Source organism: Rhinoderma darwinii, chromosome 6 (genome assembly GCF_050947455.1).
Source record: "Rhinoderma darwinii isolate aRhiDar2 chromosome 6, aRhiDar2.hap1, whole genome shotgun sequence".
Lineage (NCBI taxonomy): Eukaryota > Metazoa > Chordata > Amphibia > Anura > Rhinodermatidae > Rhinoderma > Rhinoderma darwinii.
Genome location: NC_134692.1, coordinates 14,558,878 through 14,579,355, shown reverse-complemented (window position 1 = coordinate 14,579,355; position 20,478 = coordinate 14,558,878). Strand labels below are relative to the sequence as shown.

Here is a 20,478-nt window from a genome sequence, read left to right as displayed (position 1 = left end):
GCCGAAATATAAAATAACAGGACATAACATTTTAGGGTGCAGCATATGGCGCAATACACACAAACACGTTCAGCTATGTAAGGAGAGAGGGTCTCAGCATGTGGGCTCGTTATCCGCCTGCCAGTTGTACGGTGTTAAAGAGGTCGTCTACATAGGAGTTCAAAAACATAACTACAGGGGGTTATTTTTGTATTTATTTTTGGTTTTACGGGCATTGCAAAAAACAAAGTTGATTGTAATTATTCCACTCAAATAATGTTCTGCGACTCAAGTTATTTACCAGTGGTCCATAAGGAACCAAAGACAAGCACCCATATAAAAAAAAAAAAAAAAAAAAATTATTAAACTGGAAGCCAATTTTGGAAGCTTCCATTGTCTTGTCTGTGCCCGTCCTAAATCTGCTCTCCAATTAGTAAGTCCTTCTGAGGCGACCTCATTGAGAGGTGGGCAATTACTGGCCACTTCTGCCCTCTCCATTAAGCATTAAAAATGATCCATAGGCGGACAGGAAGGTCAAGACACCAGCAAGGCATTTGCCATTGTTCTTTGGTTTTTGAAACATAGAACAGATATTTAGCTCGGCAATTATGGTCAAGTTCCGATAGATCGAGAGATAGAGAGGAGAAGAAGGAGAGAAGAGAGATTTCCAGAGCTATTAGCTACAATCTGGCACACATCTGAAACTCTCAGCATGCCCCATCAGATTCTAGCTGCATAGACGTGCTGAGACTTTTAGCCCCACATCTCCAAAAACTGCTGCAGCAAATTCTATAAAAAAATATACATGCAAAGAAACATAGAGACAAACTGAGATCTGGGAAAAGGAGGACATTAAAGAGTCGCTAGATTATTTCGTACAATTAAGAGATGGACCATTAGTGTTTTTGTTTTTTCTTTTTTAATTTATTGGAGTGAGCTGAGACATTTACCTGATGAATCCTACGGTTAGGAGTATGTGATGACCCAGAGTAACAAAGAGAAATATTTTCAGGATCCTTCCCACCGAGATTAAGCAGGATGTCAGTTGCAATGAACCATCTGGAAGGTGATAGAAGCCGTCCCATGTCCCTGTCACCAGTGGAAGGTCCTGGGCTGGGTGATGTGGCTGGAGGTCAAGTGCAACATCTCTCGCACCAACCTAAAACACACAAAAAAAATAATACATTGGTACATTTGTATACCATTTTACAAAAATTTGCCCAAACATATCAATGCATGAACGAGATTTGGGACTACTCCGTATTCTTCTCATCTGCAACCATAGATAATGCAACGTATTTATGTAATAAAATACTTCACTGCCAAGAAATCCTGCCAAGAGACTTGGAAACCTAATGGAAAAACAAGCCTGGGATTTGGCAATTTGCACAGATTTAATCATTCTAAACACCAGGACATTAAAACTAGAAAAAAAAAAAAATAATAATTAGATATTATGAAGAAAAAAAAAAAAAAGTAAAAGTAAAAAGAATGGATAAAAAAAAAAAAAAAAAACCTCAGAATGAGATGGCGAGTTTGCATTACAAGACAAGTCAAAGCCCGTAGTGTATATATATATATATATATAGAAAATATAGGACAGCATGTGTTAATATGATTAAGTCTTTCCAGACCTGAAATACCTCTACATATATTGCAGCCTGCATCATCATCTGCTCATTATCACTGGTGGGAATGTTGTGCTTAGAAGGACACCGGATTAAGCGCCTCCTTTATTATTATGCAGAACGTTAAACTTCCAAAAAAAAAAAAGGGGGGAAGACGATGAGAGATTCACAGCACATCAACAGGGCCGGCCGTGTCATTTTATCCTATTAAAACGAAATCAATCGCAGTCACCTGGTTACAAGCCAAGGTGATCTCTAGAGGGAAAAAAATCCTGCAGCACTGGAAATGTAGAGCGCAATAATAAGCTATATGGTCCATCAAAAGACTATGCAAGGCAGGGGAGCTTTAAGTTCACTACATGCATCCTATTTCCAGCTCTGACGGCACAACATATGAGAACATTATATGACAATCAAGACCCTGAATTTTTTAATCCACGTAAAGAAATGCCAAGCCAACAGTTAGAATATTTTATATCCTCAAAACAATAATACACGATTACAAATAGTCTTTTTTTTTTTTTTACACCATCTACACACATATATTACACATTTCACCAAACACTTAATCCAGACAGTGAAAAATGCCTAAAAATAATCAAAAAGTAAAAAAAATGCAGAACTCGGTTGCACTTAAGGAACGGTGCTGGACCACAGATATATGGAGAGGGCGGCGGTGATCAGTCAGTTGGTTAGGAACACATGGGAGGGCTTTGGACTTGGGTACAGTCCGGCTTTCCAATAGTAACACAACTCTCACCAAGTAATTGCGAGTAGCAGAACTGACCTATTACTTTCATGCCTCAAATTCTCCAATAAACAGCATTATATTGAGCACTCCAGTGCAAGTCGAATGTGAAGCACTCCTCATATCACATATTAATATTTACATACACATGTAAGTAAATGCACATTTATAAAAAGATGAAATGATCATAAAAAAATTAAGATTTTTTATTTTTGCTCCCTTCTAAAATAAAGCAAAGATTTTTATTTTTTTTTAAATCTATTTTTTTTTTTAAAATACATAAGTCACAGCAAGCAATAAAAAAAATAAAAAGGTAAAAAATGTTTATGAATATATCCGGTCATAAATGTAACAGTCTTAAGAAAATGTTTGAAAAATCATGGAAAGTAGAATTATAAATTTAAAAAAAATATTTTTTCAAAGGCATTATCTCTAACAATATTTTGTGACATTCCCTCACAAGGAACAATGCATAAAACCCCAAACAAGCAACTCTGGTACAATTAAAAATATCCACAAAAATATAAAAAAAATGACAAATAAATTAAAAACACAGAAGCAAACTTTGAACAGTACATTTCATAAAAATGTGAAATTTTGGATATTTTTTGTAAATTTATTATGGTGATAAAACACTGCATCCATAAAAAAAAAAACAAAAAAAAAAAAAAACTAAAATATTGTAGAAAAATAAAAAAAATCAGGAATGAGAATAAAATATTACAAAACAAAGGCTTGCAAGTCAAGAACACATTCTGCAGAGAAGTCACATACCTGAACCATCCCGGCTTCTAGCTTCATTGCAACAAATTACAGAAGATATGCTTTCCATAGCATCTACACAATTACTCGGAATTGCTCTTTGAGAGAGCGATTATTGCAACCCTGCACTTAGATGATGTTTCATGCACCTGGCAAACAGTCTGTTAAGGCAAATACAGGAGGCTCAGAGTAAGCACACAGCCAACAGCTGCCCATGATGTGATGTCAGCGCCAGCCCAGCCAGTAACAGAGCAGAACAACTCAAACACGTCTCCTGCTAAATTCAGATCTTCATTAGCAATTCAGTAACAGATGATGTAAAAAAAATAAAAAAAAATTCTAATGAAATTCTATAAATGAAAAAAACAAAAAAAAAAAACCATGAAAAATTTGTGTGTGTGTGAAAATACCAAGAGAGGGGATGTAGGATTTTATTTGACCATTAAAACAGTGATTCACAAAGCGGTAGAAAAAACTGCTCACCTAACAATTTTTACACTATAATATAATATATATATACACATACATCTCGCTAACCACTGTTTTTGGAGTTTGTACCCATATTTCAATATGGTTGGGTAAAAATTGACAAATGTAAAAATACTTTTTTTTATATCTAAATGTACAGCACAAATTAGTGACAAAAAAAAAAAGCAGTAGAAATACGGGGGAGGGGAATAAAAAAATATTTTTGGGCACGTTTCATGAATGTATTCTTACATAAAGTATTATTAATAATAATGATTATTTTAGATTGTTCGTATTTTAATGTCAAACAAAAATAAAGCATATTTTCAAAATATTTGTCGATGAATACAGAGCATTGCGATGAATAAAAACGACAGTACATTTCAACCACTAGAACATGTGTAGAAGGAGAAGGAGTGGTGTGAATTGGACAATCTGGAGCTATTTTATTCTGCAAAGCAAATAAAAAATAATAATTCTGATGTGCTGAGAGCCAACATCACCCACAGCACACTGGTAATTGGCTCATATCGGTGCTAATCACATAGCACAGAGAAGGGGAGAAGGAGTGCATGTCACTTTAGAGGGAATGTGTCATCAGAAAATGTTTGAATCAAGTTTCTACGTTAAACATATTTTTACTGAATTTTTGGTTATTTCCTTTGCCATTATCTGTATTGCCGGCCACTGAGCTTCCTAAAAGATTGACACTTCCTGTTCTGTAGAGATCACTTCTCAGCAGTCATTTCATTATCACCAACACAGACCGGATTATACTGACAGGTAACACATTATATATATATATAGATAGATAGATAGATAATGCGGGATCCAGCATTCATAATGAATTAACCCCTCCTGTTCCGTAAAGATCACTTCTAAGCAGTCATCTCATTATCATCACAGGCAGGATTACACTGACAGGTAACACCTATATATAGATAACACAGGATCCACCATGCATAATAGGGGATGGACACAGCGCCCCTCCCCCTCAAAAGGACCTTTGCACAGGTCAGAGCATGGTTAGGAAACTATTGTGGAAGTCAATGGGACCCCTCCTGTTCACGGGTTCCTTGGTTCATGTGGCTGCTGTAAAGCAAATCTCTAAATGCCGTCAAAAGCAGCTCAGGCAAGATGGCTGCCCCCATAATCCTGTACAGAACATAGAATTTAAAAAAATCTTCAGTCAAAAAATAAAAACAGACAGATTAGAAAAAAAAAAGATGTTTAACTATCTGGTTTTAGAAAAAAATATATAGGGGATACATTCTCTTTAAACATGAATGTATCCTTACTATCCAATACAAGAAGATCCTAGGATGCTCCACCTGTATCTTAGGGCATGTCTCCACTATAGCTCATCATTTGACTGTTACAATATACAAATAACCAGGACTACCTTTGCTTTACTTCTCTTGGAATGGTCTTGAGTTACATCGAGTCTTCTCCATCCAGAGCTGAATTCACAATTCTGTTGAATTCTTGTATCTTGTTAGCTCTCAGGATGCTAGATTTCACATCTCACTGCAGACACTTTCTGGTTCAGGGCCTGTACAGGGCATGCTCTGATCTGGAGCATTGTGGGAGGTGTAGTTTTTAGACCAGGCACTGTACAGTAGTGTGATGAAGAATTAAACTACGTCTCCCACAATGTACTGCACTAGAGTGCAGTGCATTGTGGGAGCTGAAAGACCATTCTGTATGACAGCTATACTGTCCGGGGTGTGCCTGTCTGCACAGCATTCACAGATTCTAAGTGCCGACCAGCAGAACTCTGAATGTGAATGAAGAAAATGATACAAATGTAATAATATTATAGTAGTTACTAAACAGGATACAATATCAATAGGTTTAATTTGCATCAAAATATCATTTTTGGGACTAGATTCATTCAATGAACAGATTGTGGGGGTTCTGGCTGATAGGAGTACCCCCAGATTAGTCCAGTTTGGGTACAGGGTCAATGTTTAACCCTATCCGAGGTTCGCAATCTATAAAGCTGCACTCCTCGCGTTGAATTTGGGAATCTCTGCTTTAGTAAATCCTACTAAACCCCCTACAACCCTTTTAAAGATTAAATATTCAGTCTCCATATTCAATGATACCAATTAAATACTGCATTACCTAAGAAGGTAATCTATTAACCTGTCAGATGCTCTTCCTCCTACACTGAACAATCTGGAAGCGATAAGGGTTAATGTCTTATATACCAAGTGTTCAGATACAAGCAATATCGAGTATTCGCAATAATAATTGCCCAAACTCAACGAGCAAATTTTGAACATTATTATTGGGGCAGCACGGTGGCACACTGGTTAGAACTATGCAATGCTTTATTTTACCTGTGGTGGCGCTGCGCAGAAGGGAAGGTGAACACTTGCTGTTGGGATCCCTCTAAGATCACAACGGATTGCGGGGGTCCACCATGTGATCGAGCTTAAGGGTAGGAAACACACAGCGGAAACACTGCAGATTTTCTGCAACGGATTTCATTGCGGAAAATCCGCAGCGTAAACCAGTAGCAGCAGCGTGGGTGAGATTTGAACAAATCTCATCCCTACGCAGTGGGAAAAAAAAAAATCAGCCGAAAAAAACGTTCATAAATTGACCAGCGGTGTGGTTTTTGAGGCCGCACCATGTAAATTTATGCTGCGGGTTCGCTGCTCTACTGTTGCAGGTTTTCCCTATTGAATTCAATGGGGTGGTAAAACCTGCGACAAAGTGCTGTGTGTGGCAACTTTTGCGGCGGAAATACTGCGATTCCGCCGCAAAAATCGTCAAATGAAAAAATAAATAAAATTTGAAATTTGAAAATAATAAAGCTCATGCTTACCCCCTGCAGTAGTCCTAGCGACACAATCCTCTCTTCTGAGAGTAGCCCGGCCTCCTGGGATGACATTTCATCCCATGTGACTGCTGCAGCCAATCAAAGGCTGCAGCGGTCACATTGACTACAGCGTCATCACAGGAGGCTGGGCTACGCTCAGGAGAGAGAGAGAAACGTGTCGCCATGACAACAGACAGGTAAGTTTAATTTTTTTATTATTATTATTGCTGCGGGATTTACGCAGCGGACATCTTGCCCGAAAAAAACTGCACCACAATTTGGTGCAGTTTTTTTGACGGCATTCCCTGCGGCTACCAGGATGGATACGCTGTGTAGTTTTACGCAGCGTATTCATCCTGTTTCCACTGTGTGTGTTCCTACCCTAAAGGGATTGTACAGGGTTACAAAAACATGGCAGCTTTCTTCCCAAAAAACAGTGCCACACCTGTCCACATTCACTTCAACTGAGCTGTGCTGCAATACCAGACACAACCTATCTACTGGTGTGGCGCTGTTTCTTAGCTTGTACAAATAAAACCTATTTAATGTCAAGGAACCCTTCTAACAAAGTGTCCAAAGTGCTTTAGTGAACTACTATAAAATCTTGTTAAAGACCCTTCCTCATTTCTGTGCCAAGTCATCGTTGGCTGAATGAACAACTCAGACCCTATGGCAACAGCTCCTGCTCTGTGTTCTATCTTCTCACTGTTTTCATAGGGACAGCAGGCATCATAGCAACAGAATCCAGCTTCCAATTATCACAGGTAAGAAAGTAAATAAAAATAATAATTGGATGCTATGTGACCCGGTGTTCCTATGAGAAAACACTGAACGGCCAGTGTTGTCATGGGTACACAGGCACAGAAGCTTTGAACACTGTCCTGTCACCAGCGGTGACATCAGTGTGGGAGGAAGTAGCTAGCTGCTGCTACATTTCCAAATTGTACAACACTGCAGATTTCTTAAAGGAGTTGGCAAATCCTTTTCAAATGTCTTAGGCCTCATGCACACGAACGTGCTTTTGCGGCCGCAATTCCCCCTGAAAGTCAACGGGAGAATTGCGGCCCCATTCATTTCTATGGGGCCACGCACATGACCGTAGTTTTCACGGTCCGTGCATGGCCCGGGAGCCCGCACCGCAGAGAGAACGGACATGTCTTATTACGGCCGGTTCTGCGGTCCCGGCTCATTGAAAATAATGGCCGCGGCTATGTGCATGGCCCGCGATTTGTGGGCGGCTCGCGGCTGACAGTCCGCTGCCGGCTGACCCGAACATCACGGCCGTGCACATGGCTACGGTTGTGTGAATAAGGCCTTAGGCTACATTCACACGAGCGTGAATCTGGTCCGTTATGCATCAGTGTGCTTTGTGAGGGGCATGCGTTATTCACGCACTCGCAAAGCGTGATTTTCATGCACCCATTGATTTTAATGGGCGATAGGATATAGGACGCGCAGTAAGTTTTACGCAACAGACACTCCTGCATGTGTGAATGGCCCCATCGAAATCAATGGGTCAGTGTGTGGTGCGTGATTTTCACACACAGCGCAAGGACGAGTTTTACGCTCATCTGAAGGAGCCCTTAGGCTAGATTCACACGAGCGTTTCCATTTTGCGTCCGCAAAAAACGGACACATTTTACACGCGTGCCATCAGTGTTTGTTCCGTGTGGCCTCAGTTCTTGTTGTCAGTTTTGATGCACATTTCTTTATTTTTTATTCTTTTTTTTCTCCGCATTTCAAGGAACTGGTGCGTGAATCACGGACAGCACCAGCATGTGCGTCAATGTGCTGTCCGTGATTTTCACGTACCCATTGACTTCAATGGGTGTGTGATCTGCAAAAAATGCACAAGAATAGGACATGCCGTGAGTTTCACGCCATGGAAACACACTGCGGGAAAAACACTGCACGTTTTTATGGCACCATTGAATTGCATAGGTCCACGTGACGGCCGGTGTTTTAACGGACGTATTCAATGTTCGTGTAAATAAGGCCTTAGGGTCAGTTCACACGTTGCGTAAATACTGCGGATTTTCCAAAACGGAATTCGTTGCAGAAAATCTGCAGCAAATACAGTAGAAGCAAAGTGGATGAGATAAAACAAATCTCATCCATACGCTGCGGAAATACTGGGTGGAGAAACCGCTCAGAAATTGATACATGGTGCAGAATGTTATGCCTTAGCATGTCAATTGTATTTGCGTAAACGTTGCATATTTGTTGCGGGTTGTCCCCCATTGAATTCAATGGGGAGGTAAAACCCGCAACAAATAGCAGTTGTTGAGTTTTTTTGCGGCGGATTCGCAATGTTTCTTCCCCAAAAAACGCAACTCAATTTTTTTAAAAAAAAGCTTATACTTACCCTGAATGCGACTACTGCAGCCAATCACAGTGCGGCATAAGTGCAGCAGTTTTCCGCAGCGGACATTCCAGGCGAAAAGCTGTGGTTTTTCACCTGGAATTCCCTGCAGCCACTGATACGGATACGCTGTGTAAATTTACGCAGTGTATTTGCCCCGTGTGGCTCCTGCTCTGGCAGATTCGGCGTAGCTATTACACAAGACGCTCAATCATTTGTGTAATGCAACATTTCTCCTACAGTGGGCACTAGAGGGCAAATGTTTAGCTGGCCATAACTTATCCCGGCAATATCAACTGTACGCTAGGGGTTTGAGAATTCGGACCACACCGATCATCTAATGTCCCAGCTGGCTTCATTTGGAAATGGGGTTGTCATCGTTAGACAACCCCTTTAAGACTGGGATCGCGGGCGCTATTCTTAGATACTGGGTTGTTGTTTTTTTTTTAATTGGGTTCTTCCCAATGGGGGTTCAAAGAAAGGGGTTGAGTGAAATCATACGAGACTTCTTTCTCCTGAAGATTTTCCCACAAGGATATGAAAATCACGAATGACAATCCACCTCTAATTGCAATACTGTGCACCTTTATTATGTCCTGGGGGGGAACGACTTGTCATTGTTTGGCTCCACTGTAGCTGCAATCTCCACCTGGGACATAAGCAATTTCCAAAAATGTAGCTCAACATTACGAAATGTTTTTTTTTTTTTACATGCAAAATTTCTATACAAGGACCTTTCCTACCCCCGAGGCAAGAGGCAGCTGCCCGGTCACTGGTAACATGCAAGCTGCAAGGCGCCACTGCCTGACACGTCATTATGAGGGGCGCTTTGAAGTCTTCCTTTATATAGAACTTCACCTATGTGACAATCGCTCTATTGTTCAGGAAAGACTGTAGCGACATGGCATGCTGCAATATTCTTGCTGTCAAAAGTAACGCAAACCGTGCCAGAACCCCGGACGGTGACTCACAACGTTAATGCCACGCACCAGTTTTGCATTCTGCCATATACGATTATATCACATTGTATAAGATCAATGTAAAATAGAAGTATGAAGTCATTATTCATATAGTTTACATCACATATATTTGTGCGGTTTCCTTGTGTAGCAGCGAGGGCATATGGGCCGCCCAGGAGTAGTGGCCCGGATGGGACTATGCCCTCTTTGGCTACAGCAATGTTCAGACACAAATGTTCTGCAAGCACTAATGTGACTAAGTACACAGGGCCCGACTGCCTGGCAATGGAAATAAAACGAACAAAAAAAAAAAAAGCTAAAAGAGGAACAGTTCTGGAGAGGAATCGCAATAATATTTGCACTGATTTTTGGCATCATTTAGGCTTTGTTCACATCTGCGTTCAGGTTTTCTATTTTTCTGCGGTCACAGGAGCAGAAAAACTAAAATCCATGGCATGACTGAAACCAAATTTTGTTAGGCAAAAACAATGGAATCTGCGATGAAAACCTCTAACATCTGTCCCAACAGAAAAAAAAAAAAAAAACAGGGGAAAAAAAAGACTAAATAAAACAAAAAACACAGGTGGTGGGGGTGTTATAAAAAGTATATAATAAAAGGGTTATGTTAGTGTACAGAAAAAATACGTATCTTTGATCCAGGCTAATTCCTCCAGACATTGTAATTGGAAATGTCTAGGTTGTGCCCTGCTAGGACCTTATTCACATTAGAATTACCATTGCCGGCATTCCTTGTAATGAGGTTATTTCTGCGCGGTCTGTCCGTCGCGTGTTCCGCTTTGGGTATAAGTACAAGATGTACATGTCTCGCTGCACCCAATTGGAGCAAGATACTGCACTCACACTAACAGGGACTTGAGTCAAAGAAGGGTGAGATGCCCGGCAGTTGCCTAACTTCCATTGGGGGCACGCCACATGACCGATATGGGGAGCCCGACCCTGTACGGCTTCCTGACACTACTTCAGCGTTTGCTTGCTGACCGGGAGAACAAGGCTGCAGCTGCACGATATATTAAAAGGGGTTGTCCAAGAGTTTAAGAAATCACAGTAGACGCAGGACATTCACGTGACCACTGCTGTCAATCACTGGCTATGATGCTATCATGTGACCACTGCTGCCAATCACTGGCTATGATGCTGGCACGTGACCACTGCTGCCAATCACTGGCTATGATGCTATCATGTGACCGATGAGGCCAGTCAAAAGCTGCAGTGGTCACATGACTGTACAGAATCTCATCGCTCCAGGAAAATCAGCACATACTAGCGAGGAGCACAGGAGCGTTGGTGCTGGAGCGGCAGGGGATATAACCGTATTGTTTTTTTATGACATTTCCTGCATCTGCTGCGATTCCTTAAACTCCTGGACAATCCTTTTAAGTCTGATACGTACAGCTCTGTTGTGAACGGACAGCATGTGCAGCAAAAACTGTGTGAGGTTCAGAACTGTTGTCTAGTTTAAAAAAACAATTTTCCTAGACCCTATAAAAAAAAAATCTGAGTTAATAGAGGGGGGGGGGGGTCCCATGTTCAGGATCCTTATGTCTTGGCAAGAGTGGAGAGCGGTTACATAGAGAATCTCTCGCTCTGGAGGACCTGTCCTGTATTACACAGACAACGCATTGATATGAATGGACACTGTAATGCTGCGTTTGCCCTGTGGTGGTGCTGCAGGGAAATTGAAGACTTCCTGCCATGTTTCCCCAATGATTACAACTGATCGCTGGAGGTCCCAGCAGGAGGACACTGATCATCTTATTGTCAATCCCTTCGAACAAGCAGGGATTATCCAAAGCGGAAAACCGCCTGAATGGACTACCCAAAAACATTTAAACTGTACCAAAATAATAACGCCACACAATGCTGAAATTATACCACAATACAATGCCAAGATAACACCACCATAAAGAAGACATATATTGCAGCTTGTTGAAATCCAAGTAAATGCACAAGACTGGGTGAAAAAATGGATGAGTTGAAGTGCCCAAAAGGGTAATTTCACATAACCACGTAATAAAAGTAACGCTCCGGTGTTTGTCTGTTTTTTGTGGCCCGTTTGTCATTCAGTTACCCGCACTTTGATCCTGGCCGCTGTGATAGTTTTGGCAACAGAGGAGGTGGTTCAGCAACAAAGCGCCCGGTAAGAGAACAACCTGCCCTATCTCTTCTGGGCGTACTTTCCAAACGGAGGCCACGATAAAGTAATTCACCGCAGTGTTCCTTTAAATGCCAAGTTTCTAGGAAATGTTCCTAGAACTACTTCTATAGTAAGCCGTATAGCAGTACCTCGTGTATAAGGTCATTTTTCCACTGCAGTAAAAACACCTACAATACAATGTACATACAGAGAGGTAACGCAGACAACATGGAAAGAAACTGCACTTACATTCAATGCCGGCGCTTATAGGGTTGTGGGGGGGGGGGGGGGGGGGTTCTCTTTTTTTCCTCTGTGGTCACCAATTCCGGAGGTTAGAACGGTGCTCAAGGCTGCTGTGAAATGTTCTTCAGCATCCAAGACGGTGTCATTCACCTATGTAATGGAGGACATGACCAGTTAGCTACGGGTTCAGACAAACATTAAATGCAGAAGATGAATTTATGACGATTTCATATTAAAAGAGGATTCCGCAGAAATTCACCAACTTCAATATACAAAGAGCCAAACATCGTCAATCTATCCAGGTTTTCTAAGTTTAAGATCTGTAACTTGTACGTTGACTCCATTCTACTCCTTTCATCAAGACACTCATATACAGTCCTGACACATCTACGACCAACATATCCCTCTCCTCAAATACTCTGTGCTGCTGAGAGTGTTGGAACATTACCTCATTCCCTTCTGCTCCTGTCAGATGCAGCGCTTGTTTTCACTAACTCTGGGAACGTTGCACATTTTACCATAAAATCCTAAATCTGTGGCAATTAGACTATCCGCATCCAAGGAAACCCTATCCACAGTAAAACAATCACGAGAGGACAGTTCCCTGCCCAATAAAGGCTCAGAACGTTCCTCTCCTGATGGGGTCATCATTACGATAATCTGGATTGTCTTCTTTATGCAATGTTAAACATGGGCGAACGAAGCACACAAAATATATAATATAAAAAAAACACATAAATACCATAGAGGCAGCTAAGGGGCCCTTGGAGAGGGTGGAGATCGCAAAAAAAAAAAAAAGGAGATGGGACCAACCGAGGCTACCGGGAGGACTCTTCGAGGAACTGGATAGTTATCAAACCAAAGGCTGTACACAAATTTTTGTTTCACAACTCTGCTCCAACTACTGTAGTCATGCCACCCAAATTTCACCCATGTGAAGTCAACACAACTTTAGGGCTCATCCACACGATGCGGAATTGTTGAGTTTTTTCAGGTCGGAATTTCGGATGGAAAAAAAACGCAGCAGAATACAGTAGCAGCAAAGTGGGTGAGATTTAACAAAGGTCATCCACAGGCTGCGTAAAACTTCAGAGCGGAAATTGACCTGCGGTGCGTATTTTTCAGAATGCAGCATATCAATTCCAGCTGTGGAAAGTGGCCAGAATTGCTGCGTTTCTCAGGAGGAGAGGTCACCATCTCCCAGCATTGTGAAAAACGCAGCAAAATACGCACCATTTTATGCCGGAAAAACAGCAGGAAACGGTGCGTTTTTGCCGCAGCGGCACGTCTGGAACTTTCAACGGAATTGCTGCAGAAATTTTCTGCAAAAATTCCGTTGTGTGTGGACAAACCCTGAAAGGGGTTTTCCACCTTATGACAACTGATGACCCATCCACCGGATAGGTCATCAGTACATGATCTGTGGGGGTCTGACACCCAGAACCTGCACAGATCAGCTGGTCCGATGCCCTCGTGCACCGGACGTACATGCCGGAAGCAGTTAGCTCCGGCCACGAAGTAGCGGCTGAACTGCAGTACTGCAAGTGAATAGGAGCGGACCTGAAGTTCTGCAGCACGTCCGCTATGCTATGTACGGAACCAACTGCTTCCGGGCTCCAACATAGCATTATGCGGCATAACATCCGATGCCTGCAGGCCAACGGAGCGGCTTATCGGTGCGGGTCCGGGTGTCGGACCCACACCAATGATAGTCTGATGACCTAACCGGTGGATAGGTCATCAGAAGGTGGACAACCCCTTTCATTTTCCCTTTGGAGAAAAAGCAGTAGGTCTTGCACAAATTGTAAAAAAATCCCACCTATCTCCATGTAGACAGATAAAAATAAAAAGTTGCACAACTTTAAAAAAACAAAAAAAAACCAATAAGACCACATGAATGACAATTGACATTCTCACTCTGCAGTCTACAGGTTTATTGCCAAGTAATTGTGTGTTTAGTTGAGCAAAAAAAATTCTAACAGCAGCACCATCCGTACTGCTCTAATTCACTGCGTCCCCCGAGGTTCCGCAGCTTCTTCACTCAACTTTTTGATTAACATTTTCTTGTTCATTTCTTTCGCTGTGCGGAATCGAGAGGCCAGACCCCCACGAATCCTGGAGATATCCAACAAAAGCACTGGCTTACTTCTTAACGTTGGTACGCATTTGGCACTGCCATGATGTTCCTGTTACTTGAGAAATCCAACAGTGGCCAAAAATGAGCAGCAAACGGATAGTGATTGGCCGAGGTACACATTCAAACCAGGTGTACGCTTGGTTATGGAGATATATATTCCTAGTCAAAATCTTTATCAAAGCTTAGAAGAAAGCGGAGACCTGCTGAGATTAAAACTTCATGCGAGAGCCATCAATACGTTTTAGAACATTAGACATTTAGATCATATCCACAAACGAGGTGGGATGGGTCCCCTCTCGTATCCAAATCTATAGGGAAAAGAGGGATCCCAAACCCCTCATTCTGCCTGGTGAGCCAGCCAGTACCGCCAGGTGGAGCATGAGAAGTGTCCGTGCGTAAACAATGGGGGTAATGGAACTGCAAAATCTATTCTACTGATCGGTGGGGAGGTTGGGATGTGCGAGCCCCACCAATCAGACATGGAATTTTTTCCGGGCACTTTTCTAAAAACTTAGTGTGAATGGCCCCACAATATTCCAATCAATAATTAAATGAATCTTTTATTTCCAAACGACAGTTATCACAGACTGGTAATATTGGAAATCCATCAAGGGTCACAGCTCGCATGCGTCCAGGAAATCTACGTTCATCCAACGGTGTTCAAAATTAAGCAGAACAGTGGACGTGACAGCAGAGAGAAGAAAAACAATGGTCTTCCATCTTCAGTGCTGGGAGTCTGTCACAGGCCCGATATACGACAGGTCCCAGATGGGGCCGGAATAGTCTCGTTCACTTAGAACGGATTACTTGGAGCTTCGCTGAAGGCGTCCTGGAGGAATTCACCGGCTAATGACTGAAGTAATCCAGACTGTAAAGATGAAGCCACAGAGGAAGGATTGTACAGGCACGGATAGAAGAACCCTGCGTATTCTGCACCCAGGACCCTGCAATGGCGGCTCACTGCTTACATAACGGTGTATTCAGGGGCCTCAATGCAAAATCTATAGCAGGATCCCCCACCCACCATGTGCGATTTACAATACAAGTGCCTCCTTATGTGGCAGAAAAGGCTTTTGGGCCTCCTCCTGCACCAGGGCCCGGGTGTGACTGCTACCTCTGCAGCCCCTACAGCTAAACCCCCGGGTGTATGGAGACGTACATGTGCAATACCCTGCTGCTCCAATATATATCCTATGAAGACATTCTGTAATAATTAGATTTTTTTTAAATCTGTTTTTGTTTTTTTTGTATCAGAATGTTACACTGATGATAGGACAGTCGTCGAAAATTTATAGGGGACCAAAAATTATTAGCAGTAGTCGCAGCAGTATGTGAGTACACTCGCTAACATAAAATCTAGTCCTGCTGATTGCGATTTTCAGATTTTTTTTTGTTTTGCTGGCGGGGCACCGGTTCAGTTGCACAGTCTTCCTTTATGACGTCACGACTCGTCGTCATGTGACCGGCCCCTCTGTACTCTATGTACAGCTTTTTCGTATTTCCCATAAAATTAGCTCTCACAATCCTGTACAGTACTTAAATATCCCACAGCTATAACCCTTAGATTGATGAACAGCAGCTTGGTAGATTATATACACGTGTACAATTGACCTTGGCAGATTTGAAATCAATCGGAGGCGGCAGCACCAGGTGCGGTGCGCTCAATGCGGTGCGATAACACTCGTTTCTGCAGCCTGAGAAAAAGGTGTCAAACCTAAGTGTGAAATGATGATTAACCCCTCAGTGTCACAACACAAGTTAAACTTAAAAGGGTTGTATATTTTGATCAACATAAGTATAATAAAACTAAAATTGAAGCACCTGTGTCTACTGCCATTTTAAAATTGGGTCAGTGCAAATTCGAAGGGCATTTTTTGTCTTTTTTAACTACGCAGCTCTCGCCATGCCTCGGGCCTTTCTCTGCCACCCATGCGCCTCCGGGCCTCTCTCTGCCACCCATGCGCCTCTGGGCCTCTCTCTGCCACCCATGCTCCTACCCCCTCTCTCTCCCCATGCCTCCATTCTCGCTCTGTCCCCATATGCCTCCACCCACTCTCTCTCCCCATGCTTCGATACTCTCTGCCTACCTTATTGCCTGTACCCTCCCTACCACACCCCTTATACAGTCAATATAACTTCATACAAAACCCAACCTAAACATTGGACACCTAATTTCTTGGTTCCTTTGCAGTACCCAGACTCCTTAAAGGGGCACTACCCCTGGCCCATATCATTCACACATATATAAGTAAAATATGCGACAATCCCCTGAAACTGGAGAGACTTTAGCTTTAAGGTCCCTTTAAATGATCCGGCTTTACCCCAGGTCCTCAATAAATGCCAGCTCAGTGTGTTAATATGGTTTCCAAGCTGGTCCTATATCAGGACAAGGCAGGAGGAGGACTAGACCTGCACCAGGTGTACAACATTAAGACAATTCCATTAGATTTTGCGGATGGCTTTTCTGATTATATTATTTCAGGCCCTGCCTCGCACCAGTCCAGCTCTGACACCACAGCGAGGGTCTATCACAGTCTCCGTAACATCAGTTTTAGGCACTCCGCTCAAGTGCCGCATTCATTTCATCACCCAAGAGAATGCAGAAAACTTAATGGTGTTAACCTTTTCCAGTCTAGGATTTGGCTTTCCCCTCATTTCACAAGAGTTTCCAAAAACAGTTTTTATTAATGTTGAATGTCTCTGTAATGTTTTAATTGAATTAATGATAGCATTATCTTTTACAAGAACCATTAGGAGATATTGATTTGCATGCATCACAACAACAGTCCCATTACATATCACTTACGCCTCATTATTTCACGTAACCTGCAAACAAATCAAGTGGCCACAATATAACGAGAAAAAAATAAATCGTAATACGGTAAGAAACTGTGAAAATCAAAGACGAAAATAGGAGTTTGAGCGCCTCATGAAGCGACATCAAGCGCTTAATCATTGGTATAGTACTTGAGGTGTTACCGTGCAAACTCGCTCATAACTTCTTGTTTCGTGAATCCAGCAGCAATTATCTATTATTACATCTCTGTCATTTTAAGGGGGTGCAACAGTACCCAGAGCCGTCCACCAGGGGGTGTTGCGAGTCACCGGAATATAGTCCTTTGTTTAAAAATAAATAAATATCTTCTTAATAATGGCCAACATCTTCCTGTTCTGTAACATTCTGTAATTAATTCTCATTAAAACATTGTAATTAGCAGAGATACATCAGAAACGCTGCTCTTTGAAAATGTATAAAATGATATTTTAAAAATCCAGATGAGGTGCAGGGTCTTATGTTGTACCTGAAATGTAGGATTTAGAGTATATTGCAGTGTCAGCTGATATTAGGCCATCTGTGCAGAATGACAGTCCTAGTTCCCGACCACCTAATCAGTAATTAGATTGCAAGCTCTTCTTGTCTGTGCATTCTTCCACTCTGCATATTTAAAGGGCAACTCAAGCCACAGTTTAGAATCACACGGCAAAAGTCTGTAGAATTATTTTGCGTAGAATGCAACAGACACGGGTTAACCCATTCCCTCCACTCCTCGCCCTACCCCCTCCTCTACTCTGCCTTCATTCAACTGTAAACTCAGCTTTTAATTTTACCGTCTTACCCCATCCCCCTCACTCTTAATATTCTTGTTACTTCCCTGTCCCATATAATTGGAACAGTCAGTTATTCGCACAACCAAACACTAATATTTCCGGACCAAAGCTAGAACTGGTGCAGGAGCGACGGCTCCTCAGTCATTGGATAACACATGGTTAAAGGGGTTATGTGGGTCCCCCCCAAAAATATTAGCAGTGTAATCACTGCAGTATGTGTAAAGGATCTGCCAGACACAGCTTCTGTGTCTACGCCCGTGGTTAGTCAGTCTGCACCTGCTCCTAAGTCTGAGAGAGTGACACGATCTTCTACCAGTCAGGCTGGGAGGCAGGAGTGGGAGAGCCTATCACAGCCTTTGCTAGACGGAGCTAGCTTCCGCCCTCTGTCTATTTATACCTGCATTTCCTGCTCCTCCTTTGCCTGTGATTCTTTTCTGTTTCCTGGCTCTGCTATGATTATTGACCTTGCTTCATTTTTGACCCTGGCTTTACTGATTACTCTCCTGCTCTGCGTTTGGTACCTCGTGCACTCCTGTTTTGACTCGGCTCGTTCACTACTTTTGTTGCTCACTGTGTTGCCGTGGGCAACTGCCCCATTTCCCTTAGCTTCTGTGTACCCTTGTCTGTTTGTCTGTCATGCACTTATTGAGCGTAGGGACCGTCGCCCAGTTGTACGCCGTCGCCTAGGACGGGCCGTTGCAAGTAAGCAGGGACTGAGTGGCGGGTAGATTAGGGCTCACCTGTCTGTCTCTCTACCCCGTCATTACAGTATATGAGTACAATCGCCAATATACATTCCGGTCCCCCGTTGCCTTAAGAGATATTAATAGATTTTTATAGCGCTGGCGGGGTACCAGAAGTCTAGTGGCACAGTCTTCCTTCATGATGACACGACTCTCCGTCACGTGACCGGCCCCGCTGTACTCTAGACCTCTACAGCGGGGCCGGTCACACGACGAAGAGTGCCACTAGACTTCCGGTACCCCGCCAGCGCTATAAAAATCTATTAAAATCTCTTAAGGCAACGGGGGACCGGAATGTATATTAGTGAGTGCACTCACATACTGCAGTGACTACACTGCTAATCATTTTCGGTCCCCATATAACCCCTTTAAATTAAAGCGTGGCTACTTAGACAGATCTTAACGGTCTGTTAACACAACAGTATACAAGACCCATCTTCCATTAATAAGATGTGGAAAGATTTTCTTTTTTTCCTTGATGAGATCCAGTCCTGGCCGATGAAATCGAGAAAGAGATCATGCAACTGAGAGTAAAGGGCCTTTAACACGAACGATAATCACCCACACAATGGTTAGAGTGCACGAACCTTCCCTGTCATTGTCCAGTATAGCGATCAGCGATAATTTGCTCGTTTGTCGTTGATCGCATCTTTTATGCCGACTTAAAAATTATAATTTGTTTGCAGTGCATCCACGTATGTAGACCGGTACTCTTCCAGTCGCTTGTAATGGAAACAGCATGAGAAGCGGATGGACAAGTGATCGCAGTTTATATGTGGGCACTGGCTCTATGGGGGAATTATACCGCATGGGGGCATCTGTGTGGACATTATACCGCATGGGGCAGATATGGGGGAATTATGTTGAATGGGGGAATGTGCTGGGGCGTTATACCGTGGTGCGGGAGTCATGCCGTGGCAGCCAAGGCGGGAGTCATGCCGTGGCAGCCAAGGCGGGAGTCATGCCGTGGCAGCCAAGGCGGGAGTCATGCCGTGGCAGCCAAGGCGGGAGTCATGCCGTGGCAGCCAAGGCGGGAGTCATGCCGTGGCAGCCAAGGCGGGAGTCATGCCGTGGCAGCCAAGGCGGGAGTCATGCCGTGGTGCGGCGGGAGTCATGCCGTGGTGCGGCGGGAGTCATGCCGTGGTGCGGCGGGAGTCATGCCGTGGTGCGGCGGGAGTCATGCCGTGAGTCATACCGTGGTGCGGCGGCAGTCATACCGTGGTGCGGCGGGAGGCATACCGTGGTGCGGCGGCAGCCAAGGCGGGAGGCATACCGTGGTGCGGCGGCAGCCAAGGCGGGAGGCATACCGTGGTGCGGCGGCAGCCAAGGCGGGAGGCATACCGTGGTGCGGCGGCAGCCAAGGCGGGAGGCATACCGTGGTGCGGCGGCAGCCAAGGCGGGAGGCATACCGTGGTGCGGCGGCAGCCAAGGCGGGAGGCATACCGTGGTGCGGCGGCAGCCAAGGCGGGAGGCATACCGTGGTGCGGCGGCAGCCAAGGCGGGAGGCATACCGTGGTGCGGCGGCAGCCAAGGCGGGAGGCATACCGTGGTGCGGCGGCAGCCAAGGCGGGAGTCATACCGTGGTGCGGCGGCAGCCAAGGCGGGAGTCATACCGTGGCGCGGCGGCAGCCAAGGCGGGAGTCATACCGTGGCGCGGCGGCAGCCAAGGCGGGAGTCATACCGTGGCGCGGCGGCAGCTAAGGCGGGAGTCATACCGTGGCGCGGCGGCAGCTAAAGGCGGGAGTCATACCGTGGCGCGGTGGCAGCTAAGGCGGGAGTCATACCGTGGCGCGGTGGCAGCTAAGGCGGGAGTCATACCGTGGCGCGGTGGCAGCTAAGGCGGGAGTCATACCGT

General features: G+C 43.8%; 1 protein-coding gene across 15 annotated transcripts in view; it reads right to left on the bottom strand.

Annotated features, from left to right (window-relative positions):
• The window catches only part of R3HDM1 (R3H domain containing 1), an 87,703-nt gene that overhangs the window by 55,206 nt on the left and 12,019 nt on the right, over nt 1-20,478 (bottom strand). For 10 of the 15 annotated variants that reach the window (XR_012849461.1, XM_075829216.1, XM_075829209.1 and 7 more), the window contains exons 1-2: nt 3,130-3,276; nt 930-1,138 (exon numbers count right to left, since the gene is read on the bottom strand). The gene's annotated coding sequence lies outside the window, so the exon portion shown is untranslated. Of the gene's footprint in view, nt 1-929; nt 1,139-1,613; nt 1,653-3,129; nt 3,277-4,987; nt 5,058-12,140; nt 12,285-20,478 lie in introns of those variants that run through there. The other 5 variants (XM_075829210.1, XM_075829211.1, XM_075829214.1 and 2 more) reach the window with 4 other exon arrangements.